Genomic DNA, 15,428 nt, shown 5'->3' on the forward strand with positions numbered 1-15,428 from the left:
CCTGTAGGAATCTAGGACACTTATTACTTGTCTCCCACCTGAGACAGACTGGGAGACCCCAGTGCAGTGGGGGCAGGTGTGGGCTAGAGACTTGCTAAAGACACCACTACAGCTGTTGGGAAGAAATCCCTTTCCTTTGGGGGTTGCTGATGGGCTTCTCCTCCAAGAGTGACAAACCAGCTGGCGTCCCCCTTCCGAGAGCCTCTTTGGCCCTTACAAGGCCAGCTGGGAGTGCTGGATGGGAGCTAAATGTCTGAGATTTGTGTTCCGGTTTCATTCCCACCTGCGGGCTACTGCAAAGGCGTCACTCTCCCTCTCTGCGCCTCTAGTTTCCCACTCCTGCCACACCAGGGATCATCCAAGACTCTTCTCGCTGTCTGGTGCTCCTAACAATGATGCTTCCCTTGTGGGGTCACCTGAGCTGCCCAGTGGATGATCCAGTAGAATTCCCTTCTCTAAATCGTCCTTGTGCCCCCCATTATTATCTTAACGGATGGCTGTTACTTGGGGGCCACCCAGCATGCATTCCACCTTCTTAGGGTAGCAGCCACAAGTTTTCTCAGGGGAAGCCTCCCTTCTCCACCTCAGCCAGGTACAGTGGATGAAGTTGACTATACCGTGGATTCCAAGGGGAGGAGGGTGACCTGGGGACAAAGGCCTGCATTCCATTCCCTGAGCCTCCATGGAGCTGTCCAAGTGGTAGTCATGTGACCCAATTCCAGCCAACAGCAGGCCAGTGTAGGAGTGTGGAAGCATAAAACCTGGGAGGGCTTGCAGCTGGAGCTGCTGACAGCCATCCTGCCCCTACTGGGAGTGGGGCTGTCGGAAACACGATGGAGCTATGGGCCGAGAGCTGAGGGCCTGCTGCCGTAGCTTAATCTCTCCAACTCTGCTGAGCCTGAAGCCAATGCCTCCCTTTAGGCATGTTCCTTGGGCATCAATTGTGGGGCACATCCTCATTCCAGAAACATCAAGATGTGGCGGGGGGGGACCAGTGTGTCAGAACTAGTTACCCTCGAGTTACTATTTCCTATGGGACAGTTAATGAGCTGATAGCAGAGGCAAATCACACCTTTTCACTTAAGGCAGTTTGACTTGTGTTTTCTGTTGCTCACAACCAAACTAATGTTCTGTTGGGTTTACTTGCTTCTTGACGCCATCGATTAAGATGATTTTTTTAAAGGAAAATATATTTTATAACTGCTTTTGGTGAAAAAGGATCTCCAGTGTGTCTTTAGGAAGCTGACAATAGTTTGTTTTCATTTATAAAATTGCATATCTTGGTCTCCTTTGGTGATTTTTATTAACATTCTTCACATTCAGAGTTTAAACTTTCTTCGGATGAATTTGGCAATTTTTTCTTGTAATTGCATTGGCTGACTGGTGACAGCTTTCTGTACACTCCAACCTATTTCCATGTGCCATCATTTTAGAAGTCACTTTAAGTGGTAGTTAGGGTTCCAATCTGAAAAAGCAATGTAAACCCTTAGAACAGTGTTGGTACATAAGAAGTGCCCAGTTCATGAGCTAGTATTGTTTTGTTTATTCTAACTACCACCCTTTGAGGTAAATATCATGATACTATTTTATGATTTAGCACATTGAGATCAGTGACAAGGGGCATGTCCAAGGTCATTCATCTAGGAAGGAGGTAGTAGACCCCATCTGGTTTCCAGCCAGAGGCTGGGCTCCTAATCGCCCCCTGTGGGATTTGGGGGTTAAGTTCTTAGACATGGGGAAGGGGAATGTTATGCTCGCTCACCAGCCATACCCGCTGGTGAGTGGGTATTTCTTTACTTGATTTCTTTACTTGACATTTCTTTACTTGATTGTGGAATCCTGAGCCTTTGAAAACCCCCGTGAAGGAACATAAGTCCCCAGGAGGGAAAGGATTTGTCTAAAGCTGTATAGCCAGCGAGTGACAGGGCTCAGGCTGGACCCCCATTCCCTGACTCCTCACATGGTCCTCAGGCCTCACTGCCCTCTGCCATGGGCAGTCCCTTGCAGCACTGCATACTCCAGGAAGCCCTGAGCAGCCCCGCCCACATTCCTGTGCCTTGCTCTGGCAGGGTCTCCACACTTGCTGGCATTTCAGAAATGCACTTTGCATTCAGGCCAGCCCTGAGTTTGAGTCCCTTCTGCCACTTATTAACTGTAATCCTGGGTTCATTTTCCCTTCACTGAGTCTCAGTTTCTGCACCTGTAAAATGAGCTACCAAAGCTCTTATCACAGGGTCAGTGTGAAGTTTCCAGTGAGGTCAGGGCTGAACACAGTCCGGCACCTGGCACGGAGTTCACCTTCATGCAGCAGCCATTTTTCCCTCCCCCGCCTCACCCATGCAACATACTTATTGACATTAATAATCACAAAATAAAATGAATAATAAGAATGGCCAGAAAAGAAATGCAGATAGTGGCAATTTTCTTTTATTGAACTTTGCATATAAATAATTGTGGCAGGTAAAAATAACGAACTAAACCAATGCAATATTACAGTATTAAAAAACAGTAATGAACTAATACTTTAAAGTCACATTTTTCCCCCAAAAGGAAAACACCCCATTAGAAAACACTTGCAAAAGAGTGAATCTGGGAGACTCAGAGTGGGAGTTGCACATGGAAGGACAGGGCAGTCACTCACATGCTGTTTCTGCCCTTCACACTCCATGCAGTCACCGCTTATCTCACATTTGCTGTTTAAATGCAGGCCTGTGGGGCATGGGGTGAAGTACCAACCGTGTCTGAGGCTGAGTTGAACCATTCCAAGTTGTTGACAGACTTGAAACAGATGCCTGTACTTGAGTCTGGGTGTGTTGGGAGCCAAGTGTATAATGAAATTCCCTGAATTAGGTTCTATGTAGAACATAGTGTTTATTACAGGACAGTTTTAAAATGTGCTCATGTCATATTAAAGGGTAACAGTAACGACAGTGATTCTGTAGAATATAGACCAACAAAGGAGTTTTCTGGGGATGGAGGGGTGGGGGAAGGCAATGTAATCGTTGACTTTGGTTAGCAAATATAAAAAGCAGGCCAACTTTTAGTAGGTTCCTTATTGCTTTTGCACTCTACCCAGTCTGGAGAAGCGGCTTACCTTTTCAATCTCCTAACATTCTTTCACAGACCACAAGTTTTTACTTTTAATGAAGTTCAAAGGAATTCATTTTTTCTTCTATGGATTGTGCTTTTAGTGTTGAATTAAAAAATTCATCACCAAACTCAAGGTCACTTAAATTTACCGTTATGTTATCTTCCGTAAGTTTTATGTCCAATTGCCCTAGCACCATTTGTTAAAAAGATTTTCTCCATTGAATTGCCTTTGCTCCTTGTCAAAAATCAGTTGTCTGTATTTGTGTGGGTCTGTTTCTGGGCTCTGTATTCTGTTCCATCAGTGAATCTGTCTATTCTTTCATGAATACCATGCTGCCTTGATTACTATAGTTTCTATGGCAAGTCAGGTGGTGCCACTTTTCTCACTTTATTCTTTTTCTTCAGTATTATGTTGACCATTCTGGGTCTTTTGCCTTCTTATACACACTTAGAATCAGTTTGTCAATACCCATGAAGAAAGTCTTACTGGGGTTTTGATTGGGATTGTGTTAAATTTATAGATCGAACTGGATAGAACTGATATCTTGAAAATATTGAGTCTTCCTATCCTGTACATGGACTGTCTCTCCACTTATTTATATCTTCTTTGATATTTTTCATCAGTTTTATAATTTTCCTTATGTAGATCCCATACATACTTTGTTACCTTGTGCCTAAGTATTTCATTGTTTTTGGTGCTAATGTAAACACTATTGTGTCTCTAATTTCAAATTCCAACTGTTCATTGCTGGCATACAGGAAAGCAATTAACTTTTACATATTAACTATATCCTATGACCTTGGTATAATCATGTATTAGTTCCAGGAGTTTTCAAGTGTTTGGGATTTTATACATAGGAAATCATATCATCTGTGCATAAAGATAGTTTTATTTCTTTCTTCCTAATCTGTATATCTTTCCTGTTCTTACTGCATCACCTAGGACTTCAGTACAGTGTTGAATATGAGTGAGGAGAGGGGGCATCCTTTACTTGTTTCTGGTCTTAGGGGAAAAGCATCCAGTTTCTCACCATGAAGTGTGATGCTAACTGTAGGTTTATTGTAAATGCCCTTTATTAATAAATTTGAGAATATCCCCTATTATTCCTAGGTCACTGAGAATTTTATCATGGTTGTTGGGTTGTGTCAAATGCTTTTTCTGCATCTATTGATATGATCATATATTTTTCTCCTTTAGCCTGTTGATGTGATGAATTACATCAATTGATTTTGAGCATTGAACCAGATTTTCATACCTAGAATAAATCTTACTTGGTCGTGGCACATAATTCTTTTTATACATTGCTGGATTTGATTTGCAGATATTTTTTAGGATTTTTGCATCTACACTTATGAAAGGTCTGTAATATATTTTCTTATAAATGACTTAATCTGATGTTTTAGTATTAGGGTAACACAGGCCTCAGAATGAGTTAGGAAGTGACCACTCTGCTTCTGTTTTCTGGAAGAGATTGGTATCATTTATTCCTTAAATGTTTGTTAGAATTAGTCATTGAAACGATCAATGACTAATACAAGATTATTAATTATTGATTTGATTTAATAGATATAGGCCTATTTAGATGATTTATTTTTCCTTTTGTGAGTTTTGGTAGTTTGTGTCTTCGAAAGAATTGGTCCATTTCATCTGTTATCAAATTTGTGAACATAAAGCTGATCACAAAATTCCTTTATTATCCTTTCAATGTCCATTCTTCAGTAAAAATGATCCCTCCTTCATTTCTAAAACTTGTAATTTGTGTTCTCTTTTTGTCTTGGTTAACTTAGCTAGAGATTTATCAGTTTGAATGATTTTTTTTTCAAAGAACCAGTTTTGGTTTTTTTTTTTTTTATCTCTATTATGATTAGTGAAGTGGAGCATCTTTTCATGTGCCTGTTGGCCATTTTTATTTCTTCTTTGGGGAAATGTCTGTTTAGGTCCTCCACTCATTTTTTTTTTTTGAGAAGCTATCTCTCATATTTACTGATCAAATGGTTGTTAACAACAATAAAATTCTGTATAGGGGACTCAATGCACAATCATTAATCAACCCCAAGCCTAATTCTCAACCGTCTCCAATCTTCTGAAGCATAACGAACATGTTCTTACATGGTGAACAAGTTCTTACATAGTGAATAAGTTCTTACATGGTGAACAATGCAAGGGCAGTTATATCACAGAAATGTTCAGTTTTGATCACGTATCATGAACTATAAACAATCAAGTCAGATATGATTATTCATTTGATTTTTATACTTGATTTATATGGGAATCCCACATTTCTCCCTTAGTTTTTTGTTTTACTAAAATGCTGAAGTGGTAGGTAGATGCAAGATAAAGGTACAAAACATAATTTTGTGCTGTAAGAGGGAAAATTTAGATGGTCAGGTCTGTGCCTATAGACTAAGTATTAATCCAAGCTAGACAAGGGCAACAAAACATCCACGGATGCAGAAGATCTCTCTCAAAATGGGGGTGAGGTTCTAAGCCTCACCTCTGTTGATCCCCAATTTCTCACCTGATGGTCCCCCTGCGACTGTGCCTGTCTTAGGTTGTTCCTCCCCTGAGCAATCTTACCCATCTATGGCGCTGAGATTTCTAAGCCCAGGGGCCCACATGGATGATGAGACCACTAATTAGCTCATCTGTTGGGCTCCATGAAGGCAGGGCTCCGCTCTGTTCACTGCTGTGTCCACAGTGCCTGGTGCTCAGCAAGTGTGTATAGACCATGAGGGATTCAATGACTGTTCATGGGAAGCTGAGCACCTTTTCTCTTTTGGTGGAGTTGGGGTGGAGGAGTGAGCAATACTCAGTGGTTATCCCATCGTCCACCCCTGGAGTCTTTTGAGGGAGGCAGCCTTTGAAGACCTGAGCTTTTAGTGACTTAAAGCATTGTGCTAAGTCAGGTGTCGGGGCTGTGGAGACATTGCTGAGGGCTGGAGGGGTGGGAAGGCTACATGGGGGATGCGGGGCGGTGAGCAGGAGGAGGAATCAGAGAGCCCCTGACGGGGGTGTTGGGGGGGGGGGTCTGTGTGAGCTTTGGTGGGTGCACAGATGATCAGATCTGACCCAGGGGTATCTGGGCTGGTCAGGATGAAATCAACCTGGCTGGGAAGATGAAGCTGGATTCTTTGGGGTCTTGAATTCTGAGCACTGGAGATCTGAAAAAATATAGTTACTGAACTGAAGCACCTTATAAATTAGAGTCCTTTTAAGTGTGAGGTGGGACTTTAGCCGTGTCCACTAACCTGGCTGAGCCTCAGTTGTGACTTCTGTTAAATGGGAAGAGGAGTTAACTCTCCAAAGGAAGGAGAATCAGTTTAGATCTTCCTTCGTCTTTCCAGGTCTAAAAGTGTTAAAGACTTACGTGTTTGCATCAGTAAGCAACGCTCTATAATACAACATGCTCTGACCTTCCCCAAAGAGTCTCTCTTTTAGTAAGATGTGCTTTAAAATGTTCAGTTTAGGAAACCAACCCTCTCAGTCCCTGGTTCTTGTAGTCATATTTGTTCTACATATCCACCACCAGGAGTGCAAGGAGGTTCTTAGCTCCCAGACACCATCCGTCATTCTTAGCCAGAAGTCTGAGTTCCAAGAAGAGTCCCAGCTGTTTACCCATCTGCACCTGGCTGAAATGGAGAAGGTGTTTGAGGACGACATTCACTCTCCTGCAGGTAAAGCTGCACTGGAGGTTTAGTCTCTGTGGCTTCTGTGCAGCGGGTGACCCAGTACCCTGGGTGTGTGGGCGGTTTAGATGTGGCAAGTAGTTTTTCTCCTGGTGACTCCTTAAAAACTTTCTATTGTTATGTAAGTATCATAAGCATATTGGAGGCTATATCCTCCTTAGGAGGATACCCCTAATCCCAATACCCACATGTAACCACTACCATCATTTCAGTATATTTTCTTCCAAATGATTTCATATGTCTGATTTATTATCTATTGCTGCCTAACAATATTCCCACAAACTTAGTGGCTTGAACCAACACACATTTATTATATGACAGTTCCAGTAGTTGAGGAGTCTGGGCTCAGCTTCTCTGGCTCCTCTGCTTAGGGTCTCACTAGGCTGTAGTCACTGTGTCATTTGAGGCTTGACTGGGGAAGGATCCGCTTCTGAGTGCACTCAGGTTGTTGGAAGAATTCAGTTCCTGGCAGCTGCGGGCTGATGGCTGCTGTTTCTTCTTGGCTATTGGTTGGAGACTGCTTTCAGCTCCTAGAGCTGCCCACAGTTCTTGGTCACACGGGACTCAGCAACATAGCTAATTTCAAGGCTCAAACTAGCTAGGGAAATGGAAACTCCAGCAAGATGTGGTGTGCTTCAATCTTATAATGTGATCATGTACACATAATTCCATATATCCTGTCACCTTTCCCATATTCTGTTGGTTAGAAGCAAGTCAGAATTTCTGCCACATTCAAGGGGAGGGGATCACAGAGGCGCTGAACACCACGAGATAGACACCACTGGGTTACCTTAAGTCACTGCCACAGTGTGGCATCTTGCTGCACTGATGGACAGTGACTGCATTGGGGTATGTATGGGTGGGGACTTGATAATATGGCTAAATGTAGTAATCACATTGCTTTTTCATGTGAAACCTTCACAAGAGTGTATATCAATAATACCTTAATAAAAAAGTAATTAAAAATAAAGATGCCAGAGTCACTACTTGTCTTCACTGTGCTACACTGTCTTCCCCGTGATGCCCCAACCACACCGTGTACTAATCCTAATACCCCTCAATCCCCTTCTCCCTCCCTCCGCACCCACCCTCTCGCATCCCTCCCCTATCCCTCCCCTTGGTAACCGCTAGTCCCTTTTTGGAGTCTGTGAGTCTGCTGCTCTTTTGTTCCTCCTTTGTTTCACTTCATTGTTATTCTCCACAAAGGAGGGAAATTATTTGTTACTTGTCTTTCTCTGCCTGGCTTATTTCACTGAGCATAATACCCTCTACCTCCATCCATGGTGTTACAAATGGTAGGATCTGTTTTCTTTTTATGGCTGAACAGTATTCCATTGTGTATATGTACCAAATCTTTATCCATTCATCTACTGATGGACACTTAGGATGCTTCCATATCTTGACTATCATAAATAGTGCTGCAATAAACAAAGGGGTGCATATGTCCTTTTTAATCTGAGAACTTGGTTTCTTTGGGTAAATTCCTAGGAGTGGAATTCCTGGATCAAATGGTATTTCTACTTTCAGGTTTTTGAGGAACCTCCATATTGCTTTCCACAATGGTTGAACTAGTTTAAATTCCCACTAGCAGTGTAGGAGGGTTCCCCTTTCCCTGCATCTTCACCAGCATTTGTTGTTCCTTGTCTTTTTGATGTTGGCCATCCTAACTGGTGTGAGATGTTATCTCATTGTGGTTTTAATTTGCATTTCCCTGATAATTAGCAGTGTGGAGCATCTTCTCATATGCCTGTTGGCCATCTGAATTTCTTCTTTGGAGAAGTGTCTGTTCAGATCTTCTGCCCATTTTTTAATCAGTTGTTTGCTTTTTGGGTGTTGAGGCATGTGAGTTCTTTATATATTTTTGATGTTAACCCCTTGTCAGACATGTCATTTCTGAATATATTCTCCCATACTATAGAATGCCGTTTTGTTCTACTGATGGTGTTCTTTGCTGTACAGAAGCTTTTTAGTTTGATGTAGTCCCATTTGTTCATTTTTCTTTTGTTTACCTTGCCCAAGGAGATACATTCAGGAAAAAATTGCTCATGTTTATATTGAAGACATTTTGGCTATGTTTTCTTCTAAGAGTTTTATGCTTTCATGACTTACATTCAGGTCTTTGATCCATTTTGAATTTACTTTTGTGTATGGGGTTGACAATAATCCAGTTTTATTCTCTTACATGTAGCTGTCCAGTTTCGCCAACACCAGTTGTTGAAGAGCCTGCCATTTCCCCATTGTATGTCCATGGCTCCTATATCAAATATTAATTGACCATATATGTTTGGGTTTATATCTGGACTCTCTAGTCTGTTCGATTGATCTATGGGTTTCTTCTTGTGCCAGTACCAAATTGTCTTGATTTGTAGTAGAGCTTATAGTTGGGGAGCATAATCCCCCCAGCTTTATTCTTCCTTCTTAGGATTGCTTTGGCTATTTGGGGTCTTTTGTGGTTCCATATGAATTTTATAACTGTTTGCTTTAGTTCACTGAAAAATGCCATTGGTATTTTGGTAGGGATTGCATTGAATCTGTAGATTGCTTTAGGCATGATGGCCATTTTGACAATATTAATTCTTCCTATCCATGAGCATGGGATGCATTTCCATTTATTGATATCTTCTTTAATGGCTCTCATGAGTGTCTTGTAGTTTTCAGGGTATAGGTCTTTCACTTCCTTGGTTAGGATTATTCTTAGGTATTTTTTTTATGTAATTGTGAATGGAATTATTTTCTTGATTTGTCTTTCTGCAAGTTCATCATTAGTAAATAGGAATGCAACAGAGTTCTGTTTATTAATTTTGTATCCTGCAACTTTGCTGAATTCAGTTATTCTAGTAGTTTTTGGGTGGATTCTTTAGAGTTTCCTACATACAATATCATGTCATCTGCAAACAGTGACAGTTTAACTTCTTCCCTATCAATCTGGATGCTTTTTATTTCTTTGTGTTGTCAGATTGCCATGGCTAGGACCTCCGGAGCTATGCTGAATAAAAGTGGGGAGAGTGGGCGTGCTTGCCTTGTACACAATCTCAAATGAAAAGCTTGCGGCTTCTTGTTGTTAAGTGTCATGTTGGCTGTGGGTTTGTCATATATGGCCTATATTATGTTGAGGTAGTTGCCCTCTATACCCATTTTGTTGAGTTTTTATCATGAATGAATGTTGAATTTTGTTGAATGCTTTTTCTGCATTTATAGAAATGATCATGTGGTTTTGTTCCTTCTTTTTGTTGATGTGGTGGATGATGTTGATGGACTTTCAAATATTGTACCATCCTTGCATTCCTGGAGTAAGTCCGACTTGATCATGAAGGATGATCTTTTTGATGTATTTTTGAATTTGATTTGGTAGTATTTTGTTGAGCATTTTTGCATGTATGTTCATCAGGGATATTGGTCTGCAATTTTTTTTGTGTGTGATGTCTTTCTTGGTTTTCGTATTAGTGTTGTTGGCCTCACAGAATGAGTTTGGAAGCATTCCCCCTCCTCTTCTCCTTTTTTGGAAAACTTTAAGGAGGATAGGTATTAGGTCTTCACTAAATGTTTGATAAAATTCAGCGATGAAGCCATCTGGTCCAGGGATTTTGTTCTTAGGTAGTTCTTTGATTGCTAGTTGAATTTTATTGCTGGTAATTGGTCTGTTCAGATTTTCTATTTCTTCCTGGGTCAGCCTTGGAAGGTTGTATTTTTCTAGAAAGTTTTCCATTTCTCCTAGGTTATCCAGTTTGTTAGCATATAATTTTTCAGAGTATTCTCTAATAATTCTTTGTATTTCTGTGGAGTGTGTAGTGATTTTCCATTCCTATTTCTGATTCTGTTTATGTGTGTAGACTCTCTTTTTTTCTTGATAAGTCTGGCGAGGGGTTTATCTATTTTGTTTATTTTTTTGTGAAGAACCAGCTGCTGCTTTCATTGAGTCTTTCTATTGTTTTATTCTTCTCAATTTTATTTATTTCTGCTCTAATCTTTATTATGTCCCTCCTTCTACTGACTTTGGGCCTCATTTATTCTTCTTTTTCTAGTTGCATTAATTGTGAGTTTAGACTGTTCTTCTTTCCTGAGGTAAGCCTGTATTGCAATATCCTTCCCTCTTAGCACAGTCTTCACTGTGTCCCACAGATTTTTGTGGTGTTGAGTTATTGTTGTCGTTTGTCTCCACATATTGCTTGATCTCTGTTTTTATTTGGTCATCGATCCATTCATTATTTAGGAGCATGCTGTTAAGCCTTCTTGTGTTTGTGGGCTTTTTTGTTTTCTATTTGTAATTTATTTCTAGTTTCATAACTTTGTGGTCTGAGAAGCTGTTTGGTACAATTTCAATCTCTTTGAATTTACTGAGGGTCTTTTTGTGGCCTACTATATGATCTATTCTTGAAAATGTTCCATGTGCATTTGAGAAGAATGTGTATTCTGCTGCTATTGGATGGGATGTTCTGTAGATGTGTGTTAGGTGCATCTGTTCTGATGTGTTTTTCACTGCCTCTGTGTCTTATTTCCTGTCTGGTTGATCTGTCCTTTGGAGTGAATGGTGTGTTGAAGTCTCCTAAAGTGATTGTATTGCATTCTATTTCCCCCTTTAATTCTGTTAGTATTTGTTTCACATATGTAGGTACTCTTGTGTTTGGTGCATAGGTATTTATAATGGTTATATCCTCTTGTTGGACTGACCCCTTTATCATTATGTAATGTCCTTCTTTGTCTCTTGTTACTTTCTTTGTTTTGAAGTCTATTTGTCTGATACAAGTACTGCAACTCCTGATTTTTTCTCCCTATTAGTTGCATGAAATATCTTTTCCCATCCCTTCACTTTTAATCTGTGTATGTCTTTGGGTTTGAAGTGAGTCTCTTGTAGGCAGCATATAGACAGGTCCTGTATCTTTATCCATTCATTGACTCTATGTCTTTTGATTGGTGCATTCAGACCACTTACATTTAGGGTGATTATCAAGAGGTATGCGCTTACTGCCATTGTAGGCTTTAGATCTGTGGTTACCAAAGGTTCAAGGGTGACTTTCTTACTGTTTAACAGTCCAAGTTAAATCACTTAGTATGCTATTACAAACACAATCTAAAGGTTCTTTTTTTTTTCCTCCTTTTTCTTCCTCCTCCATTCTCTATATATTAGGTATCATATTCTGTATTCTTTGTCTATCCATTGACCATCTTTGGGGGTAGTTGATTTGATTTTGCATCGGCTTAGTAATTAATTGGCCTACTTTCTTTACAGTGGTTTTATTTACTCTGGTTTTATTTTCTTTACTCTGTTGACAGCTATTTAGCCATAGGAATACTTCCATCTATAGCAGTCCCTCCAAAATACACTGTAGAGATGGTTTATGGGAGGTAAATTCTCTCAGCTTTTGCTATCTGGAAATTGTTTAACCCCTCCTTCAAATTTAAATGATAATCTTTCCAGGTAGAGTATTCTTGTTTTGAGGCCCTTCTGCTTCATTGCATTAAATACATCATGTCGCTCCCTTCTGGCCAGTAAGGTTTCTGTTGAGAAGTCTGATGATAGCCTGATGGGTTTTCCTTTGTATGTGATCTTTTTTCTCTCTTTGGCTGGTTTTAATCCTCTGTCTTTACCATTTATCTTTGCCATTTTAATTATAATATGTCTTCTTGTTGTGTTTCTTGGGTCCCTTGTTTTGGGAGATCTGTGCACCTCCATGGCCTGAGAGACTGTCTCCTTCCCCAGATTGGGGAAGTTTTCAGCAATTACCTCCTCAAAGACACTTTCTATCCCCTTTCTCTCTTCTTCTTCTGGAACCCCTATAATACAAATAGTATTCCGTTTGGATTGGTCACACAGTTCTCTCAATATTCTTTTACTCTTAGAGATCCTTTTTTCTTTCTGTGCCTCAGCTTGTTTGTATTCCTCTCCTCTAATTTCTAATTCATTTATCATCTCCTCCACCATATCTAATCTGCTCTTAAAACTTTGCATTGTATGTTTCATGTCTAATACTGTGTTCCATAATGATTGGATCTCCAACCAGAATTCCTCCCTGAGTTCTTGAATATTTTTCTGTACCTCCATGAGCATGTTAATGATTTTTATTTTGAAATCCCTTTCAGGCAGATTCATGAGGCTGATTTCATTTTAATCTTTCTCAGGGGTTGTATTCATATTCATAATTTTACTTTGAACCAGGTTCCTGGTTGCTTTGGCATTTCATATTTGTATTTGGCGCCCTCTAGTGCTCAGAAGCTGTACTCTCTATAGCTGCTCAGCCCCTGAAGCAATGTTGGGGGTTATAGGGGAGTGTTATTGATGCCTGCAGGGAGGAAAGAGATGTTTCCTGCTTCCTGGCTGCTGTGCCTGTCTCCACTGCCCGAACCACTGGGCCAAGCACACAGGTATAAGCCTCTATGCTTTGCATTTGTAGTTGCTGTAGACAGGGCTTTCCTCTGGTCGGCCTAATGCCAGGGTACGGTTTGTCGGTTTGGGAGCCAGGTGGTGCTGGCCGGGAGAAAGGTGCAGTAGGCTGCTTATCGCGGAGCTGTGGGTTCATGGAGCTGTGCAGCCAGCCAGGGAGCTGGAGTTCCTGAAGATCGTGAAAGTTCCCAACCTGCTGATCAGAGTGATCCTGGAAAATTTTGTCTACCTGTCCTTTCTCCTGAGCAGTAAGCTCTGTGTCATCCTTGACCCTTTAGCAGCCCTCTTGCTGTTAGGAAGTCTCTCAGAGTGCCCACCTTTCTTTTGTCCCAGAGCTGCCAGATATGGATCCCTGCTTTCCACAAGTGGCTGGAATCTCAGTGTCTCCAGGAATTCTGCCTGTCTTAGCTTTCCAACCCCCTAATCACGAGAGCACCATGAAAACACCATGAAATGTAGGTTTGTGCTCCCAGAGCAGATGTCCAGAGTTAGGTGTTCAGCAGTCCCAGGCCTCCACTCCCTCCCTGCTCCATTTCTCTTCCTCCCTGCCTGAGAGCTGGGGTGGGGGAAGGGCCTGGGTCCTGCCAGGCCACAGCTTTGGTATGTTACCCAGTTCTGTGAGATTCATTCTTTTCTCCAGGTGTTTGTAGTTTGGCGCAGTCCTCTTTCCTGTTGCTTTTTCAGGATTAGTTGTATTAGTTATATTTTCATATTATGTGTGGTTTTAGGAGGAAGCCTCTGTCTCGCCTCGCACGCCACCATTTTTTCAGCTGGTTGTCCAGATGTTTCTTGATTCTGTCCAGCCTCACCAGTGGAACCGTTCAAGTAAACAAAGGTATCAATCAGGCTGTGCTCTGCCACATCCTGCCTCCCCTCCTGCAAAAAGCCTGAGCCCTCCAGGAGAGGGCAGTGGCCTCCAGGGCTGCCCCTCCCTCCCTGCAAGATGAACCAGAGATGTGCTGTAGTCAATTTGCTTTATACAACAGGTCAGAGGCTCTTCCCAGGAGGAGCCGAAGTCTCCATCTGCGTAAGGTGTCAGGGGTAGGGGCAAGGGACGTAGGCTAGTTCCTGCCAATGTCGATGTTGTTTTCTAAACACCTGTGTTTTCTCTCAGGCTCCTCAGGGCTTTGATCCTGTACCAATGGAAAAAGACCTCATCAGCACATGGCTTCTACCAGAAAGTGCTTCTCTGTGAGCCCTAAGCTGTGGAGGGCCAGGCCAACAGAACACTGGGTGCTTCAACAGGACTTCCCAGGCTGAGTTCCTTGGGAGGCAGGAGGCCCAGGAAGGTATTTTTACCTGGGTTTCCTGTGGTTTGGGAAAAGTTCTGCCAGAAATGGCTAGTCGCTGAGCTCTGCTGCCTACCTGCAAATCTTGGTCTTGTGTGACTGCCAGTGAGGTCAGATCTTTCTCCTGCTTCTGATCCTGTTCTTTCTCAGAGGGGAAGGGATCGCACCCTGTTAGGCAGGAAAATAGATGTGAGTGGGATGGAAAAAGAATAAGGCCAGGAAAAAGCCCATTAAAAGAGACCCAGAGTTAACTAGTGGAAGCTCAGAAAAGCCGTGGAGCAGCTTGGCCTGGAATGTTTGAATATTCCCCAGAGAAAGGAGGGTACCTCAGCAGAGCCCATGGCGTTATTGTGTTAATCATACAGGCCCAGCTTATTTTTTTAACTTTACCTATATACTCTTTTTCCCTAATGAAGTAGTTTGCAATCTGCCCAATTAATAATGACAAGCAAGCCCACCATAAACAACACAGTAACAGGCAGGAAGGATTCTATCTTAAAAATAAGATTGGGTTTTAATACCCAGGACATTAAGAAGATTCTTAACTTACACTTTAGCAAACAGACAATAACTCTGCCCACCTTGGGGGCTGGGCAGGCAGTCTTGATATGCTCCCAGCCAAGAAATGCCGGGCTCCCAGGGAGAAATCAGAACAGGAAGTTCCTCGTGCTACATTAGTTCTAAGTATTCAAAGACCACCTAACAGGTCTGCACCCCCAGCCCTTAGTCACATTCCTGAAGAATCCTCAAAAGGGGGAACCCCAAACTTTCAGGGCATTCCTCTCCCTCAGGTCGCCCACACTTTCTAAGTGCGTAACCTTTTCACTGTAAACTCTCTCTTTTGAACCTTGCAGGGTGCTGCTCTCTCTCTGAGTCACCTGCTCTTTTTGTCTAAGTAACTTTAAATAAATCTTTTCCTCTACTTCACTACTGTGTCTCTGCCTTTCAATTGCTTGTCACGGTGGGGACAAGGATAAGGAAAA

The 15,428-nt window shown here is 41.8% G+C and overlaps 1 protein-coding gene across 12 annotated transcripts in view; it reads left to right on the top strand.

The window, feature by feature from the left end:
- Window positions 1-15,428, top strand: part of LOC140849506 (uncharacterized) — a 139,641-nt gene that overhangs the window by 15,338 nt on the left and 108,875 nt on the right. For 5 of the 12 annotated variants that reach the window (XR_012131429.1, XR_012131433.1, XR_012131432.1 and 2 more), the window contains 3 exons: window positions 6,621-6,765; window positions 13,885-13,991; window positions 14,271-15,372. The exons of 5 other annotated variants lie outside the window; for them this stretch is intronic. The gene's annotated coding sequence lies outside the window, so the exon portion shown is untranslated. Of the gene's footprint in view, window positions 1-6,620; window positions 6,766-13,884; window positions 13,992-14,270; window positions 15,373-15,428 lie in introns of those variants that run through there. 2 more of the 12 variants (XR_012131434.1, XR_012131435.1) reach the window with 2 other exon arrangements.

The sequence above is a fragment of the Manis javanica genome, chromosome 5, assembly GCF_040802235.1.
Source record: "Manis javanica isolate MJ-LG chromosome 5, MJ_LKY, whole genome shotgun sequence".
Taxonomy (NCBI): domain Eukaryota; kingdom Metazoa; phylum Chordata; class Mammalia; order Pholidota; family Manidae; genus Manis; species Manis javanica.